General features: G+C 32.5%; 1 protein-coding gene across 2 annotated transcripts in view; it reads right to left on the reverse strand.

Moving 5' to 3' along the window:
* Positions 1-20,213, reverse strand: part of GALNTL6 (polypeptide N-acetylgalactosaminyltransferase like 6) — a 1,756,803-nt gene that overhangs the window by 1,612,494 nt on the left and 124,096 nt on the right. Inside the window, exon 3 of one of the 2 annotated variants that reach the window (XR_012476948.1) lies at positions 13,011-13,537. The exons of the other annotated variant lie outside the window; for it this stretch is intronic. The gene's annotated coding sequence lies outside the window, so the exon portion shown is untranslated. Of the gene's footprint in view, positions 1-13,010; positions 13,538-20,213 lie in introns of those variants that run through there. 2 annotated transcript variants of the gene reach the window in all.

Below are 20,213 nucleotides of genomic sequence, written 5' to 3' on the forward strand. Positions count from 1 at the left end.
ATGTTCCAGAAAGCAAAAGAGCTTGGGTTACATACAAGAACCAGCTACTAGCAAAACTGAATATACTCTTTCAGGGAAAAGATGAAAATTCAATTAAAGAGACTTTCAAACTTTCTCTGTGAAACAATCAGAGTTGAACATAAATTTTGATCTTCAAATGAAAGACTCAAGTGAAGCATAAAAAGGTAAGGAGGAAAGATAAATCATAAAAGACTCAACAGTGTTTGAATTGCTTGTATTCCTAAATGGAAAGATAATCAGAGCAGCTAGAAGGAAAATATATAAACATATATGAGCAAAATACAGGTAGAAATTCCATTTAAAAGGTTAATATAGTAAAAAGATGTAGTTAATAGGTAAAAGAGGAATGTACTTGGAGAAAGGGAATGGGGGATGTAGAAGGGGGGAAAGCTATTTCCCATAAAAGAGGCAAGAAAAAGCTTTTACAGTAGAATGAAAGAGTGGGGAGGTGAGGGAGAGTGATTGAATTTTACTCACTGAAACTGCTCAGAGAGGAAAAAACATACACATTCAAATGGGTATAGAAATCTATCTTACCCTGGAGGTAAATAAGAAGAGAAAGAGATGAGAAAAAAGGAGGAGAGGAAGTGATAGAAGTGAAGATTATGGGAGGGAAGATCAAAGGAAAAACATTTTTGAGGAGGAACAGGGTAAAAGGAGAGAGAGAGAGAGAGAGAGAGAATGGAATAAATGGGGAATGAGGAAATAGGATAGAAGGAAATACAGTTAGCAATAGAAATTATGCAGGGAAATATCAATACAAGTTTCTCTTATAAAGACCTCATTTTTCTCAAACATGGAGAACTGAATCAAATTTCTAAAAAAGTTAATCATTAATTGCTAAGTACTTTAAAGGTATGAGTAGATTTCAATTGCTATCTATTTAATCAGTTTTAAATGTTCTAACTCACTGTTAATAGGAGAAATATGGATTAGAACAATTCTGAGGTACTATCTTATATCTTTTGAATTCACTAATAGGATGGAAAGAGGTGACAAAAGTCTGAGGGGATGAGGTTAAAATGAGATTAATGCACTGTTGTAGGAGTTATGAAGTGGTTCAACAATTCTGTAGAGCAATTTGAAACTATGTTAAAAGCGATTTAAACCATACCTACCTGTGACTTGAAATGCCAATACCAGGACTATATTCCAGAAGAAATGAAAAACAGGAAAGAAAAGGATAGATTGATTGATAGATAGATAGATAGATAGATAGATTGATAGATAGATATACCTCTTTTCTGGTGTCAAGGAACTGGAAGTTGAGGGGATGCCCTCAAATGGGGGAATATCTGAATAAATTGTGGTCTGTAATTTTGATGAAATGCTATTCTGCACTAATAAATGATGACAAAGATGCTTTCAGTAAAAAAAAAATTACAAGAGGAAATGCAATCGGAAATATACTATATACATAGTAACATCAGGATGAGCAGTTGAGAATTTCTTACCTTTTTCCAGCAATGCTGTGACTCAAGACTACTCTGAAGGACTTATGGTAAAGAATACTATCCATCCCAAAGATAGAACAGATGGGCCTGAATATAGATTGATACATAATTTTTTTAAATTGTATTTTACTTGACGTTTCTCTTTTCTTGGAGGGGATTATATTTACTCTTACAACATGACTATTCTGGTAATGTTTTTCATAATTACACAATTCTAACCCATATCAAATAACTTACTTTGACACTGAGGGGGATTGAGATGGGAGAAAGGGAGAGAATTTGGTATTCAAGATTTTAAAAGAAAATGTTGAAACTTGTTTTTGTATTAATTGGTGAAAATAAAAACATAGGCAATCAATGCTCTTGACAAGAAACAAACAGAAAGTTGCGTTTCTTCTAAGGTTCCAAAGTATCATGTGAATTATGAACCATAAGATTTGAAACCATGTAAGGGAGCACAACTAATCAATTCAGTATCTAGCAAGAGTAAACTGAAAACAGATTTAGAAATGATTAGCACTTTTAAATTTTTTATTACCATATTTCTCATTTTCATAACTTTCTTTCAGACTCCCTTTATGTGAAATACTGCTGTCCTTTCCAAGAAGGACCTCCAAATTTTATTGTCTGAACAATAAGAAGAAACATTTATTTCCCATCCCACTTCACACAAAGTAAGAGTTGGTTTATCCAAGAGAACAATAAACTTCTCAAAAGAACTGAGTGAGTGGTTAAACTCACTTCATTACCTCACAATAGAAAGAAATATGCCAGATAAAAGTAAGGACAGTCACAGATCCTCAATGGGGAAACTCTCACAAAAGAACAAGAAAGAAACTGAAGTAATAAATAAGTGGGGGGGGGAGGTAGGAAGCAGTTCCAATGTCATGAATAGATACTGTGAAGTGAAAGCAAATTAGGACATATATTCATCAAGAAAGAATGATGTCAGATGTCCTAGACAGTACAAAGATGGTGGAGAAAAGCTAAGAAACTCTTAAAGCATTTCCAGAAACAACCTCGAATGTCTCTAAACAGGTCCAAAAGTGACAGAATTCACCAAAAAAAAAAATAAGCAGTGAAACAACTTTTTAGTGAGCTATTTTGGAGGAATTTCAGTAGAAGGTCTGTTGAATGAGAAAAGGGGGAATATAGTGCAGTGGAGGTGGGAGATCTCAGAAGCTAGTGATATAGTTAATTAGTATATCTATATAAAAGGTAGTGAGTACAAGACAAGTTTGAAACAGTCAAGTCATAAAGAAAAGACACAACATTAGAAGGTAAATCATACCATATGAAAACGCACAAAGACTTATTAAAAAGGGATATGGAGAAGAATATTCTCTACAAACTTGGTCCAAAGCGAGAATAACATATATTCCCAAATCAGTTTAAAAATTTATCCTATCCTAATGGGAAATGGGGGGGGGAGACTGATAAAGGAAGAGCAAAAGTAAAAGTAAGGGTCAAGTTAGTTAAAGTAAAAGTTAAAAAGAAAAGTCAAAGGGGAAAGGGAGAAGGAAAGGGAAAAGGACTGATAGCAAGACCTGATGAAGAGGCAGCAATCAGAAGCATAACACTGGTAGGAAGGATGAAGGGAAAGGAAAGAGAAAAGTATAAATGACTTAACATAGTATGGATGGAAATAGAATTAGTAATCATATCTGTAAATGTGAATAGGTTGTTTTTTCTTGCTTTCTCAAGGTATCCCCCAACTTAGTTTTATTCCTCTTTTACAACAAGATTAATATGGACATATGTTAAACACAAATATAAAAGGGCAACTTTTACCAAATTGTTAGCCTCTATGGGGAGGAGTTGGGAAGGAAGGATGGTAGAAAAATGTGAACTTATAGACTTGCAAATGGATGAATGTTGGAAACCACCTTTGCATGTAATTGGAAAAATAAAAGTAAAATTAAAAAAAAAAGAAATCATGAGGAGTAGAATTTCAGAAAAGTCTGAAAAGACTTCCATGGACTGAAGCTGAGTGAAGTGAGCAGAATGAGAAGAACATAATACATACAGGAGCAACATTATGTGACAAAATGATATACTTGCATTCAACAGCACAGTAATAAAAAACAATTCTAAAGGATGATGTAAAATATCATACACATCCACAAATGGAACTTGGGTGTCTAATTGCAAACCCAAGTTTACTATTTTCAATTTTTAATATTTGTTTCATGCATTATAGGTTTTCTTTTTTTCTTTTAGTTTTTTCAAGGCAAATGGGGTTAAGTGGCTTGCCCAAGGCCACACAGCTAGGTAATTATTAAGTATCTGAGGTTGGATTTGAACTCAGGGGCTCCAGGGCTGGTGCTCTATCCACTGCACCACCTAGCTGCTCCTGCATTAAAGGTTTTCTTCCCTCTCATGTTTCTTTCTTCCCTTTTCAACTTGATTCTTCTTTCAGAACATGATTAATAATGGATATATATGTGTAATGTAGTCATATATGTGTAGCCTTTATTAAATTTCTTTCTATAACCTTTATTAGATTTAATTCTATCAGGGGAGGGGGGAGGCAAGGGGGAGAAAAATGTGAAACTCAAAACTTTGCAAAAATGATTGCTGAAAACTATCTTTTCATGTAATTGGAAATAATACAATAAATTAAAAGAAGCTTTTGCAATAAAAAGAATAACTTTTTAATCATAATACACTTAGATTGAGAATATACCTAATATTTGAATATTCAGAGAATTTTATAAGAAGAATTTTAGAAGAAGAATAAAACAATTAATTTACTTCAGTCATATGTATTTATTAAACTAAGAAAACTTAAGTACTAATAGAAAACAAACATGAGAATCAGCAGTTTAGTAAAATTAATCAGAAAACTTCAATAAAACAGTAGACTCTCTGGAAAGGAGAACTAGGAAAGTAAACCAGAAATTATAGGGAATATAGAGAAAATATCAAAATTAACATTTCTTAAAAGAAAATTGGGAATGCAGTAATTCTTAGTTTTTTTTCCCAAATTTAAAACAAGTGAACTTGAGAAAGTTTGACAAAAAAGTAGAATTACTGTCTCTGAGAACAAAAACAAAAATATGATTGAACAAAAAGTACATCACATATAAGGAACTCATGTATTAGAAAATGAGACAAAGTACAAATTGATAGAATCCATAAAATACCATAATAGAAAAGTCTTAATTTGTTAGGTCACTGAAAAATGTAATCACCAAACTTCAGCATATAAGAGATAGGATCTTATAATTTGTTAGGAGGAAGTAATGCACAAATAAAAGAAAGATCAATAAGAACAGAATTGGATTACTTTTCAATACATTGAAATAAGAAGAAAAAGTATGAGGCAGAAATGACTCATACAGAGACCAAAAATGGGCAAAACAGACAGATCAGACCACCAACATTCTAGAGATGACAGCATTGTGGGGACTTGAGAACTCAATATAACCGTTACTTAAAGAGGTGAGAATACCAGATATGAAACAAAAAAAAATTGATTTTAATAATCTGAAAAAAATTGCAAAAAGGACATCAATTAATTATATACCTACTTTTCCATATTCACAAAATTTAAGTCAGAATCACCTATATACACTTGTAGTACATCCTTGATTAGACTATTAGTAATGAAAAAAAACTTTTAAATGCAATATTGAGCAAAGATTCACATATTTACCATCTCACAATCGGCTAAAATATGCTGAAAAATTTAAATTTCATTATGCTTATTTTTTGTTAATTACAAAAAAATTCAAACAGCAAAAAAAATCAAATCTTTGCTCCTTGTATGATGTAAGAATAAAAACATTTCATTAACTTCATGATTACAGAGATCAAACAAGGCACAACAAAAGACAAAAAGATATTTGTTCCTGTCAATCTGAGAGTCAAAGTCAAGGAGGGAGACTTAAGAGGAATGAGATTTTTACAGATGTTCCTTTTCATGGGTGGCATTTTCCTAATTGTTTCAAGTACCAAAACATTGAAAAGATCTAGAAGAGAAAATGCAGGCTTTCCACACAAGAAAGACCAAATGGATGAAGAATGTCTATCGCACAAATTTCAGCATATACTTGAATGAACATCTTACAGATCTTCTACAACAGTGAATTTATTAAGCAAAAGCAATATTAGATGAACAGTGATCTAGACTCAGACTTGAAATGAAGGGATTAAAATGGGATTGCTTTTCAGGAAATTGAAAGATTTTTTTTTTATTTATCCCAAGATTCCTTTGTAAATAAAGCTCTAGCTTTCTAATACTAACATTTTACTACTGTTATATAACAATTAAAATCATATCTCAAAGAATAAAAGATAAGTATCACCCAGAAGGGAGCAGCGAGGTGGTGCAATGGATAGAGTACCTTGCCTGGAGTCAAGAAGATTCATCTCCTAGAGTTCAGATGTGACATCAGTTACTTCCTAGCTGTGTGACCATGGATAAGTCATTTAACTCTGTTTACCAATGTTTCTTCATTTGTAAAATGAATTGGAGAAGGAAATGGCAAACCACTTCAGTATTTCTTCCAAGAAATTCCCAAAAGGGTCATGAAGAATCAGAGATGACTGAAAAACAAATAACATCATCAACCAGAGCACAATGGAGAACCATGTGATTATTACAATCTGTGTGTAACATATGACCAATAAAGAATGCTGAAACAAAAGAAGAGTAAAGGATATTATCAAACAACTAGAAGAGAAGAAGGAATTATGGTCTGGTTATTTGTTAAGAGTAGGCAAACCAGGTAGGCAGGCAGTAACTGGTAACTATTTGTGATCTTGAAGAAAGTGCAGAATCCTCTAGCATATTGTATGGATCCCTTGTGGCAAAAAGAACAGGATGGGAAGAAGGATTGTCATTTTATACTAACTCAGAAGAATGAATTATTAAATTTTCTGTGGGAGAATTTACAAGTGAGAAATTGGTAAACTCAAATCAGGTCTTGATTTTTTTAAAAAAAAAGTATTGTTGGCCTTGAGCCTTACAAAGCAAACTGACTGGATTTGACCTACTGATCAAAGTTTGCAGGCCGCCAGTCTATAATTAAGAAAGTGAAAAAAGTTAATAATGCATTTTTCTTCTGGAGATCTGGTTGTTTACATTTACATTTACAACAAACTGCTGATGAGCAGACATTGTTGGACTGTGATCTGCATTGTGCTAGATATCTTCAGGGTCAACAAGATAATAGATCCCTTAGAATAAGAAAACTTGGAATTGGACTTTTGCTTAGTTTGAGTTTCTTGGATTCATTAAATAAATTAAAACTGCCTTCCAAACTCAGGGCTATTCATTTTTGAATGTCGATACGAATGAAGAAAAGCAGTGATTTACATAATTCAAAATTACATTTATCTAGAGAAATTTTCTGTTGGATTTGGTACACTTTATGATTTTTTGACAGCATATTTAGTTTTTCAACTCTGTTTTATGATGGAGTTTGCAATCCCTCAACTGAAGATGAGAGAATTTGACTCTAGAATGGAGCAGAAGGATGGAACAAGTGAATAGCCAATCTTGGCTTAAAATCAGACAGTATATAGTCTGAAAAATGGATCATTCAACCAGAAAATCAAATTTGATGATTTCTTGATGAATTACATTCTGGAATAGAAGAACAATGTGCTTCATAGGCAATAAAAAGAGTGGATAGCTCTCTTCCCCAATCTTTTCCTTCTGAGGCATTAACCTTTATAGTCAAAAATAGCATTATGACTTAGAGTAATGGTAAAACATGCCGTCCACAATAAATCTAAGTATAACCAAAACCAGATGAGAATACAACTGAGAAATATTAGCTAAATAAAAACACAATAAAGATAAATAATACAACTTTGTGGTTTTCCAAGTCACTTTGCAGCCATGGTGTTTTTTATGTATAGTTTAGATATTTCCAATTCTATTTGAGTTTCATGTTACTGATCTTGAGCAGTGATTCTCAATCTGTGAATCATGGAACTCTGGAGAGTCATGACCTCCTAAAGGACCATCAAGTTATGACATATGGTCTACAAATGTATGTGTATATATATATATATATATACATATATATATATATTCATAACTAAAGATATAACTTTAGATTAAGTAAATAATATGACTCTTATCTTACTTTTTTTCAAATAAAATAATATAATTCTCAAACACTGTTCTTTTCAAATGTGTATAGATACTATTAATTTTCTGCCACTATGCAAAAACTTAGATAACAGATAATAATAATACAAGTAGCGGTGGACACCAAAAAGTTTCTAAAAGGGTCTTCATATTCAAAACAATGGAGCATTGCTGTTCTAAGGTATAATTAAGATTATATCACATAATAATTCATATAATTAAAAACAATAACCCTGTCAATTCTAATAATGTAGAAAGTTTTTTCCTGTTATTTTTACAAACTAACCCCAATCAAAGTATATCTTGAGTTCTCATTTCCAATAAAAGTCATTTATCATTTTCAAGATTTTCCCCAATTCTAACTTCCAAACAACCATCATGTACACAATGATTATTTTAGGTGATTTAGAGTAATAGAAAATATTAAACATGGTTCCTTGCCTTTAAGGTATTTGCCACCTGGCAGTAGAGAGCAGATTCACAAAAATGAACAGTGACATCATAATGTAAGGCAGGAAATATATCCCATTCACTTACCTCTTAACCATATGTATAGTGAAAGTAACAGGAGTTCAGAAAAGAAAATTGGGTAATAGCCTGGAGGAAGTAGTGTAGGACTGTACTGAATTTTAGCCTGATTCTTTCATATGAAGGAAAACAAACATAACAGAACCTCTTGTTTCTCTTTCATTTCTCCCGTTTTCTAACAAACAAGGATATTGGAAGCTTTGAAAGAGAGTGTTAAAAAAATTACTTGCTGTGTTTTGAAGGTAATGGCAATGGGCCAGGAGGAAACTGAATAAAGTGAACTTAGAAAGCTTTGGAAGGATCTTTAAAAGAACAGCTGTTCTAAGGAACATTTAAAATTCCTTTGAAATTATAAGAACCCATTAATTTGAGAAAATTAGAAATTTAAGGAATAACTGATGACAAAGGATCTTTTTAAAAATTATCAGTACTCAGCTTATGAAGTTGAAGGATTTAAAACTGTTCATGCTGTAAATTGTTATAGTTTTTCCAGAATGCTATTTATAATATGATTATATGATTTATAATATGATAATATGAGAATAATGATAATGAAACATAAGGTACATACCCACACACCTACAATTCAAAACACACATTTCAATTGTGACCATTCAAATATTAAAACACATACATAAACCAAACAGAATGTTTATTACATTAAATAGTCAAGCCCTTTAAACAAATTTAAAAGAAGTTTAGGAAAAATGTATTCTACTCTTTTATTACCTTAGTATGAAATTTCCTGCTATCCAAATATAACAACTAGTTGGATCATTGGAAATCTGAAAGAAGTCAAATAACTAGCTAGGTTATCTAGAATATTTATCTTTGTATCTCTAGAGTATAGCAATGTACCTTGAACAAAGCAGGTGATTTTTAAAATGCTAGTTGCATTGAATTAGATTAATTTTTGACTACTAAAAACAACCCCATATTTTACTAACTATACCTACAAAGAAGGATTGATACTGATTTTGGAGAAGAAACAATCATGGAGAAGTTCAATCATGAAAGATTTAAGGGAAAGGAAATGTTCGTGAAAGATAAGTCCTCCTGAAGATATATGAAGATATGAATTCTATCAGATTATTTTAAATTAATTGAATATAATGAGCTGATGCTAAATGAACAGAGCAGAACCAGGAGAACATGGTACGCATTAAGAACCAGGAGACCATTGTACAACATTATGAGATGATCAGCTTTGATGAATTCAGCTCCTCTCAGCAATTCAGATAGCAAGGACAATCCTTAGATAACTGCTGTGAACAACAACACCCACATCCAGAGGAAAAAAATATGTGTTCTGAATGCATATTATGTTCACTTTATTTTAAAGCATATCTTACATTTTTCCTTTCTATCTCATGGTTTTCTTTGTTCCCCCTTAGTGCTAATTCCTCATAAACAAAATGACTTATATGTAAATATTTTAAACACAAATGTACATAAACAACTTTTATCAGATTGTTTACCACATGGGGAAGGAGGAGGGAAAGGAGGGTGGTAGAAAAATCTGTAACTCATGCAAAAGTATGAATGCTGAAAAACTACCATAGCATGTAATTGAAAAAATGAAGTAAAAATTCAATTAAAAAATTAATTTACAGAAAGGGGAAATATTTATTATGTTTGAGGCTTATTTTCTGGATTCATTTATTCATAATTTCCCTAGACTCTCTAGGGCTATTAGTCTACATTTTACAGCACCCTCGTATTTTAAAGAAAAGAGGTTAGGAAGGGAATTTCCTATCTGCAAGAAAATAAATTTAAACAAAGATAATAATAATTGCTCCTCTTAAATGTAGGCAGCTAGGTGGTGTGTCAGATAGAGCAATGGGCTGGGAATCAGAGAGGGTTCTTCCCAAGTTCAAATCTATCCTTAGATACGTACTAGCTACGTGACCCTGGGCAAGTCATTTAACTCTATTTACTGTTCCTCTCTTTAAAATGAGTTGAAGAAGGAAATGGCAAATCATTCTAATAGCTTTGCCAAGAAAAGTTGAAATGAGGTCACAAAGTGGACTCTAAATTCTCTGCCTCCTGTCTTTATAAAATGTAGTAATATAAGTTATTATCTTAATGATGTTTACTGGAAGAATATATTTTAAATAATAATGTGAGATACAAATATGAAAATTAAAAATGATATTTTATCAATTTTGCATGCATAGAGACCCATGAGAACTGATTAGTCAAGAAATTTCAATCACATTTAGATACTAATTTTCCTACCATGCCATAGTTAGGCTCTCTGATGGTTTCCATTTAAAACTATGATGATACTCCTGCTAATAAAAATAATTATAATTTTATTGCCATCACTTCAAAAGGGGTCAAGGTTTTAGGGCAAATTGAAGAGCAGTAATTTACTTGTTCCAGGGTACTATGTTTCATCTCTGCTAACTGTTATCAGGTGCTTAATTAGCACAGCTCAAGGAATCAGTTTAACTGAGGATAAAGCACCAAATTAAAAATGAGAAAGTGAGTGGAAGATTATTCAATATACACATATGTATATATTAAAAGCACTTAATAATGTATTTAAATTACCAAGTATAGATCAGTCAAAGTAATTATTCAAATAAATTATTAATGAATAAATATTTATTATAACTTACTATGGGCCAAACAGTGTAGATACCAATAGCTATCCATTAGCTTATATTCTAATGGAGGTTAAGTCTAACTCAAGAATAGATGTAAAAGAATATATAATAAGGAGGAAAAGTCCCTGGGTCTTTTCTCAACAGCAGCAGATAAAAATCTAAATACAATTTGTTTTCTTTGTAATTTAGTTTCCATCTTCTCTCCTTCCTCTCCCTCATCCCATTCTAGTTATCATTTTCAGAGTTTATGGTCTCAGTTTCAGCCTAATGGTCTAAATAACCTTTGACTTCTTACTTTTTGCAGTTCTAAGATGGAAGTAAACCAATGCTTGCATTTTACCAGTGTGTGATTTCTCAATCTTCCAAAGGACCCATTCTCAAATAAGTCTTTTTGCTACCATCTCTCTTCTTTTATACATCTCTTAACTACTGTATGTTGGAGTTGCTGCTTATAGAAAACCCTATAACCCTAACTATTTATAATTCATTGAGATTCCTACCTTAGGATAAATTACTTACTTCATTTTATCCCTAGATAACTTTTTTAAAAAATCAGTCATACTCCATATATCAAATTTTAGCAAATTGCATAAGTTGCTGTACAAAAAAATGAACATTAATATTCACATCATATTTTCATCATGGAGAAAAATGTATATTTGTTGACTAAATGGTTAACATTAGTCTCTTTTAAATTTCTGTTTGAGTTTTCTTTATGGTTGTTTAGATTTTCAAGTGTGTTCTTTAAGCTTTTCATATGTGTGCCACTGTGCTTTATAACTCAATAGAGTATTTAAATAACTTGTATTTAATTGGTGTCCCTAACTCCAGTGTTTCTTTCCTTTCTGGAATTAATTCTCCACAAAGCTGTCAAATTCCTTCTCCTAAAGCAAAGGAGTGACTATTTCATGCCTCTTCTCAAGAAGTTCCAGGGGCCCCTAGTATCTCTAGGATAACCTACAAACTCCTCTGTTTAAAATTTTATACTAGTCACAGTACACCTTCAGACTTCTTATCCTTTCAGACTGACTTCACATCACTTCCTTTCCTGTACTTTTTGATCCATTCAATCTGGTCTGAATTGATGTTCCTTAAAAACATCAGGACATTTCTGACCTTGGTATTTTCTTATGGGTTTTTATAGGCATAGCCCAATTCCTATCACTTCTCTTCTCAACCCCGTAGCTCCCTGAGGGCCCCAATTCAACTTCAAAATACTAATAGATGTCCCATGATTCCCTACTGTACCTTGTATTTTCTTTGTATAGATTTTATACTGTTTTCATCTATACACCTCTTACCCTCACGCTGGTAGAATGACAGCTCATTGAGGACCATGACTGTTTTGATTTTGTTGTTTATTAAGCACATAAATATTTGTTAAAATGAATGGAATTGAAAGAAACCTCATTTACATAAATTCTAGCTTGGTCTTCCTTTTTCTCTCCCTAACCCATGATCAAATAAACAACTATTAATGGCACTAATTAACATTTGTACATCACTTAAAAGTTTGCAAAGAATAATTTAAAGTAATTAGTATAATCATTGTTATTTTCATCTTCTCTACCCCGCCCCATAAATCTGTTCTAAATATTTAAGAATACATATGTTCTTGGTGTTTCAAATAGAAAAGGAGTGATTTGGCTTCATAGGCACCAATTTAGATAAAAGAATGGGAAAACCTTTGAAGTTGTGGTCTATCAAAAAGAACATTTTCAATGACTTAAACTAGGACTTCCAGTAGCATCTGAGAAAAAGCACATTTTATTAAGACATCACATTCACCAACATACACACACACACACACACACACACACACACACACACACACACACACACATATATATATATATATATATACACACATTAGATTGTATTTAACTCTTCACAATTGTGGAAATACATTAATAAAAGAAAACAGATTTCCTAGAGTAGGTGTATAAATCAACATTCAAGAAATATTGAAATCTGTGCAAAGTTTAGCATGCAGAGAAAAATTCTTAGGGATTATTATTATTGAATTAAAGAATTGCTGCACTTTACTGAAGGTTATATATATAAATTGCATGTGTGCATATACATATATGATTTATTATATAGTAATATATATGTGCAATGTTTATGTATATATATATATATTTATACTGTGTATATGCATATATACATTCATATAGCTTTAAGATTTGCAAATAATATTTTACATGCATTATATTATTTAATCATCAAAAAATCCTATAATGGTAAAGACAAGTTATTGCTATACTTGTTTTAATGATACATCTATGTGTATTTTTTGTGTGTTAACAAATATTGTTATCCCTATTTTATAGATAAGGAAGCAAAAGCAGTTAGGGGGTATGACATGCCTCTAGAATATTTCTTGGGTCAGGATTTCAACCCAGATCTATATTGACATCAACCACAACACATCATAGTACCTAGGGAGTGTCTTCTAGTGGGGTAAGTGTCTGATAAGATCCTATTAGAAAGCACTTTGAAAATCTTTTTTTTGTTTGTTTTTTTGCAAGGCAAACAGGGTTAAATGGCTTGCCCAAGGCCACACAGCAAGGTAATTATTAAGTGTCTGTGAGCGGATTTGAACCCAGGTACTCCTGACTCCAAGGCTGGTGTTTTATCCACTATGCCACCTAGCCACCCAATGCGTTGCAAATCTTAAGGCAGGTTAGTTGTGCAAGTGATGATGATGGTGGTGATGATGGTGATGATGAAGATGATGATGATGATGTAGATGATACACTTGGATTAGCCATCTGTTATTTCTTGTTTTTTGAGGGAACCATATGCTTTTCTGGCTAAAGAGATACAAAACAATAGAAAAAATAAGTGATATATTCAATTATTTTTTGAAGGCAAAGAAATATAAAATATATACCACATCTCTAACAAAATTAAAATATGGAAAATTATTCAATTAAATACCATCTATGTCAAACAAATTATACTTCAATTCCATATCCTGAGCTATTAGGGCAAAGAAGCTGATTTCCTAAGACTAGAGTAAAAAAAGAAAAGGAAGTGGTCATGAGAAAAAAAGAGACATAGAAACAAAATGTTTATAGGAGTAATGAGAAAGAATGATACCCCAAAAATCAATTTTAAGAAAATAGGCAGAAAGATAGTGGATTAAATATAAAAGAAAACAACTGAGGAGGACAAAGAGTGCCAATGATGGAAAGAGGCCCAGAGTAAAATTGAGACAGAGAGGGAAGCAGAAAGAGATGGGAAGAAAAAAGAGGGTGAACAAAATAGAAAGAAGTAGAGCTTAGGAAGCTATATAAGCTAAATGTGTGATTTAAGGTAAACCGTGAGGAAGACAACTTAGTATCAATAACTATTGGGTTATAATTGGAATCATCAAACTTTGAGTTTAATTCACCTCAGTGTATTAGCTAAACAATCTTGACCAAAACAATTAAACTCTTCCAGACTCAGTTTTCTCATTTTGTAAATGAATATTACAAAGGCATCAACTTTATAAAATGTTTGATGCAAAAGATATATCTAAAGTGCTTTGTAAATTTTAGTGTTGTAGAGATGTCATTATTATTCCACCAACTAATATATCTCACTTGATCAATTTTAGTAAGTTCTTGATTAATTACCCTAATCCTTTGATATATTAATTAGATCTCAATCATTTATATATTCAGCACTGGAATGTTTAATATTCTGCTAAGAAGGCAGACAAAGTATGAAAGATATGTCCACATTCAAGAGACTTAAGACCCAGTGAGGGAGACAAGACACATAAAAGGTAAATAACAATTCATAAATAGAGCCAAGCATAGCCTATTATTCAATGCTGAACAAATGATATAGAATCTTTACTTTAGATAATATTCATTCCGGGGTAACTAGATGACTTCAGTGGTTAGGCCACTAGACTTGGAGTCAGAAAGCTCCAAGTCCAAATTTGAACACATACATTTAAGACCAGAATGACCCTGGGCAAGTCATTTAACATCTGTTTGTCTTTGCCTGTAAAGTGGGTAATAAGAACAGCATCAAATTCCCAGGGATGCTAATGAAGAAATAATTGTAAATCACTTAGTAGTGTGCTTAACACATAGTAGGATGACATAAATGTTTATTCCCTCCCCACCCAAGCATAAGAGAAAGAAAGCAATAAGAAGCATGGTATCTTATAAAATGCATTGAATTAGTACCTGAAAACTTGATTTCAATAGATTTTACAATATATATTTGACTTTATGTAATTCACTTAAAACTCTATGTCTTCTTTCCCTTATCTTTTTTTTTTTTTTAGATTTTTGCAAGGCAAATGGGGTTAAGCGGCTTGCCCATGGCCACACAGCTAGGTAATTATTAAGTGTCTGAGACTGGATTTAAACCCAGGTACTCCTGACTCCAAGGTCGGTGCTTTATCCACTATGCCAACTAGCCGCCCCTTCTTTTCCTTATCTTTAAATTAAATAAAACCTCAAAAGCACACAGACCACCATGGTTTTTAGAATTCCAATCATATCTATTTTTTTAAACAATCATTATATGATAGGAAACATGAGACTCCTACTAACTATCTGATCCAATGTTCCATGATGTTATGAAAATGACATTGGATTCTCAAAGGGCAAGCCAATGCATCAGGCCTTTGGCAGTCCCAATTACCCTTCCTATTCATCACCGATAAATTAACATAGTCCCAGTAATGTACTGGTCTTCTGTGGCTGGTGCAAGAATCAAATAAGATAAATCATGTCAAGTACCTTTTGGAACTGTAGAAATGCTTTGGCACCAACTATCATTTTCTACTATGACACTTCATTTTTTCTAGAACTGAATAGCTTGGTTTGGGGCCATATTGAAGTTAATGAGTTACTAGGGTATTAGTCAGAGTTTACAAAATGAAAAATTTAAATATGATATCTACTTCATAGCAATGTAAATTTTCTCCATGTTTTCACAATTTAGACTAACTTATTGGCTCTCTCAATAACAAGGTAAATATTTGATTTAAAGAGTGGAAAAAAAGTAGCATGGCATCTTAAGATTATAGAGTTAAGACGATAGACTTCTGAATGAAAGTTCTTTTTCTGAAAGGTAAGTGCTTTATGCAGTTCTAAGCCATTATAGTGATAAGCTTTATTTCTTTCAATAGGGTCACTATTTGGTTAGCTATTACCAACACTACTTTCCAAGAATACACTGTGTTAAGCTTTATTTCCTTCCATTAATCTGGATTACTCCCTTTATATTTTATGCAGTTTTTCAGTATCCCTCTTGATTATACCTCTCTAGTGCTATCAACTCCCCTGATTTCCCTGGTTATTTTATATCCCTTCTTGCCCCGTTAAAAGAAGAAAGGAGGTATTATTACCAAAAGCAGAATCAATGATTTCTTTCCTTCTGCCTTAATTTGCAATAACAGTATACATAATTTCTGAGTATTAAAGATAGAATCATTTTTAATGGGTTAAACAGGAAAAAAAAAATGTGTGTTTTTTCCTTAGCCATTTTAAAAGATGGCAGGAATTCTCTTCAAGTTCAGCTAAATCTTTTCATTCATACTACTCTTTCCTAGAAAATTTATAGTATATACATAGTCCTGAGTTCTTTTCCATTTTGATCTCCACACCTATTTAGAAACTGTGGGGAGGTATACAACTTTGGAAACAATGGTTGTGTCATCAATGATCCATGTTTTCTTTGATCTCTCTCTTAAAATTGTCCTAGCATGCAACACAAATTCTAGGTGGCCTATGAAATAAAGCTTTGCATTAAACTCTCTGTTCCCTCATTTTTCAAATGACAGGTTTGTCCTGTAATGTCCCTTCCTTCTCGAAATATGCAATTTTCATGTTATATTGGGGCAAATTTTGCAATAGAAGTGAAACAAGTGAGGAAATCTTGTGCAGTATAACTGATGCTTTCACATTTTGAGTCTAGATCACAAGAATTTTATTATTGTTTTTCCTTCAGATCTGCAGCTATTGCACAAATTTCACCAAACACATTCCTGTACAACTTCTTCTAAAGGGGGTGCTGTCTAATTATATTAATCACTTTGAGTATTTGAGCTACTTTTCACTGTATGTTAAAGGGAGATGGCAAGAGGAGAATTCAGAAATAGTTTTGTATCAAGAGAGCAGGGCCTATCTATTGTTTCCTTTTATATCTCCAGCAAATGACATGGTTCTAACAAATAAGAGGTACTAAATAAGTGTTTATTGATTTATTTGATTAAAGGTTTCATATACAATGATAGCGCAGTGGAAAGAATATAAGATCTGGAATGAATGAACAAAACTTCAAATTTGCCTCTATGACTTGGCTTCATGTATGACCTCAGAGAAATCACATAAATTTAGTTTTCTCATGTGTAAAATGAAGTGTATAGACTAGAGAGCCTTTGAGTTCTCTTATAGATCTAAGTCCCTATGACTTAATATGCCCTTGATCATTTCTGTTCCATAACACTAAATAAATTTTTTGTTCACAAGATATTAAAATACATGATTGTGATGTAAAAAAAAATGAAATAAGATGGTTTACAAAGGCTTGTGGGCAGTTGGTGCAACCATGCATAGAATGCCAGACCTGCAGTCAGGAACACTAATATTTCTCAGTTAAAATTCGGCATCAGACACTTAATTTTCTCTGTTAATTTGGGCAAGTCATTTAACCTAGTTTGCCTCAATTTTCTTATCTGTAAAATGATTTGGAGCACCTTTTGTGAGAAAATCCCTTGGGATCATAAAGAATTAGACATGACTGAAACAAGTGAACATCAACAATCAAGGACTGTATATCTTTCTGAATATGCTATGCTTATTCAAAGGTTTGAGATGGCATGTCATTTATTCTCTCCATTTTGAAATGTTCAAAAATGAGCACAGGCATCTATTCAACAATCCAATCCCTGACAATCTCATTGAAAAGAAAGTGCTGATGGAGAGATGTCACATCATTAGCTCTGTAATGCAGAAAATGAATGCTTTTTTTTTACATAAAACATGCAGTATTCAATTAACCAAATTAGATAAAGCAGAACTGTGGAAATTATTTTTATTACTGTTGGAGATGTGTGAAATGATGTTGCTTCATTGGCACAAACAATTAATGGATCCAGGGTATGAAAAAGCCCTATAGCGATAGAGATTATAATGTGTAGCATTTTGCCCTCCAAACCTGAAGGTTAGGTTCTTTTCATTAAAATCACTATGAGATTACTCTTCGGTTGGTTCTCTTTGAATATGTCTGTAGAGCTGACCATTAAAAAAAAAGACTTGTCAACTTGTTCCTGACTTCGACTTCAACGAGATTTTGCTCTAATTAATGGGAAATTTGAAAGTAATTTTTTCAAACTTAAATAACATATTTTTTGCATTGATATTGCACAAATGTCTTTATGTGATATTAAAACAATGTGTCCCTTTGCTTACAAAACCACAAGGAATATTCATGTAATAAAAGTGACAAATCATTAAAATGTGCTTTCAAAAGGCTATATAATGCTACTTTCAGATAATATCTCAGATAATCAGCCTCTCTTGCAAAATTCCTATCTGGAGTATCCTGTACTTGTTTTTAACTTTCCCTTGCTACTGCTCTTTTGAATTTGTGCACATTTTTCCAACACCATTAATCTCTCTTTATGACTTAACACCTTTGTGAGATACATGGGATTTTTCACAACATTTAAAGTATCTTTTGTGAAGGCTGTAAAATTTCATCTTAAAAAATAGGTTCTGGAAATATCATTATCATTGCTCTCATCACTTCTCCTTACTTGTCCTCGAGAGGCCTAGAGCAAGTAAATGAAATCAAAGTGTAGAATCTGACATCATGAATCAACAGATAACATCCATGATACATTCTTCATTTCTGACATCAAAAATGACCACTCTGTAGCTGGAATTAAGGACAGTTTTAGACAAAATTTCATAGGAAGGTAAAAATTCATTGATGGATAGTGTTTTCAAGTCTTGCTTTCCATACTCATCTTCCACTGATGCCAGATCCCCATATACTGATGCTTAGTTTCCCAAGTCTACAACTGGCACCTGCTCTCCATCAGTAGCATGCTGTGTTCTGGCTCTATTTCTTCTCCGATCTCTGTTCTAAGGGCAAATCAAAACATACTATGAAATGTCCTTTTCCCTGAGGATTTTGATAATAATAAAAACAAAAGAGGTAATAATTACAGAAGATTTTATTGCCTACAATGCATATATATATATATATATATATGCAAATATATTTGTGGACACACACACACATATATATATATATATAAATTTATATTTGTATATATGTGTTCTTATACATGTGGTTATGTATGTCTAAGGAGACTGAGTCCCATCAAAGTTCATTTGCTTGTCAAGGCAAGGGACATAGCAGCAGTATCTGAGACAGGCTATCAACTGAGGTCCTCCAACCAATACTTCTATCTCTTTAACCATCATGCCAGCTGTAGAAAATAAAAAATCTGAAAAACAATATTTCATGCTACTGGTTCTGAGCCTGGATTCAAATTCTAACTCTAATTTCTAAAAATTATGTGGCTTTGGGTAAGTCACTTGCTCTTCTCAGGTCTCCAAGTCCCCATCTATAAACTGAAGGGTTTGATTAAGGCTTGTATTTTGTCTTTCTTTCTCTCCATAATCCTTTGTACAGTGTTGGGTAAATAATCGCTGCTTTATAAATGCGTGCCAATCTGATTCCCAGTTCTAGATCATAGGTTCACTTTATCACAAGATGTTGGATATAGTGTCTAAAGGGTCCTAAAAAAATCAGATTCTCTCATCATAGCATTTCAACTGGATAAGAACTTTGCTGATCAATTGGACCAACTCCTTCATCTTATAGATCAAAAGCTTGAGGATACTGTTTAAATTGTATGTCATAAAGGCATAAAACATATAATTTCTTCTAAGTGTATCTTGAACGAAATAAAATTGTAATTGGGAAAATTTAATGAAACAAAAATTTAATAAAATATAGACTGGCCAGCTAGGTGGCCCAATGAATTGACCCTAGGAGTCAGGAGGATCTAAATTCAAAGCAAACCTCAGACATTTGATATTTTCTACCTGTGTGACCTTGGTCACCGCTTAACCCCATTAAATTAAAAAAAATATTAAATTAAATTTGATTAAATTTAAAAAATAAAACAGAGATGACATTACATTTTAAACCTAATAATGTATCACCCACAGGGATTCTAGCATAAGAGTTAGTGATATCCCTCCTCATTTCTATTTAAGCTTGGCAGCATCAGTATGCACCATTCCATATCGATGGGGAAGTATCGCTTTCTCTGAATCTGAATAAGACTGCCTATCAAGTGAATGACTGGCACTGACTGGTTTTAAGTTCCAATAGACATTTTCATTTTATCAGGGAATTCTTCATTTTAATCTAAAGGGATGATTCTCTGATATTGAAACTTTAGATAAACTGGAAGGCAAGCAAGCAATATAATTTTGGTGAAAGCTTCTTTAATGG

This window comes from Macrotis lagotis, chromosome 3, assembly GCF_037893015.1.
Source record: "Macrotis lagotis isolate mMagLag1 chromosome 3, bilby.v1.9.chrom.fasta, whole genome shotgun sequence".
Lineage (NCBI taxonomy): Eukaryota > Metazoa > Chordata > Mammalia > Peramelemorphia > Peramelidae > Macrotis > Macrotis lagotis.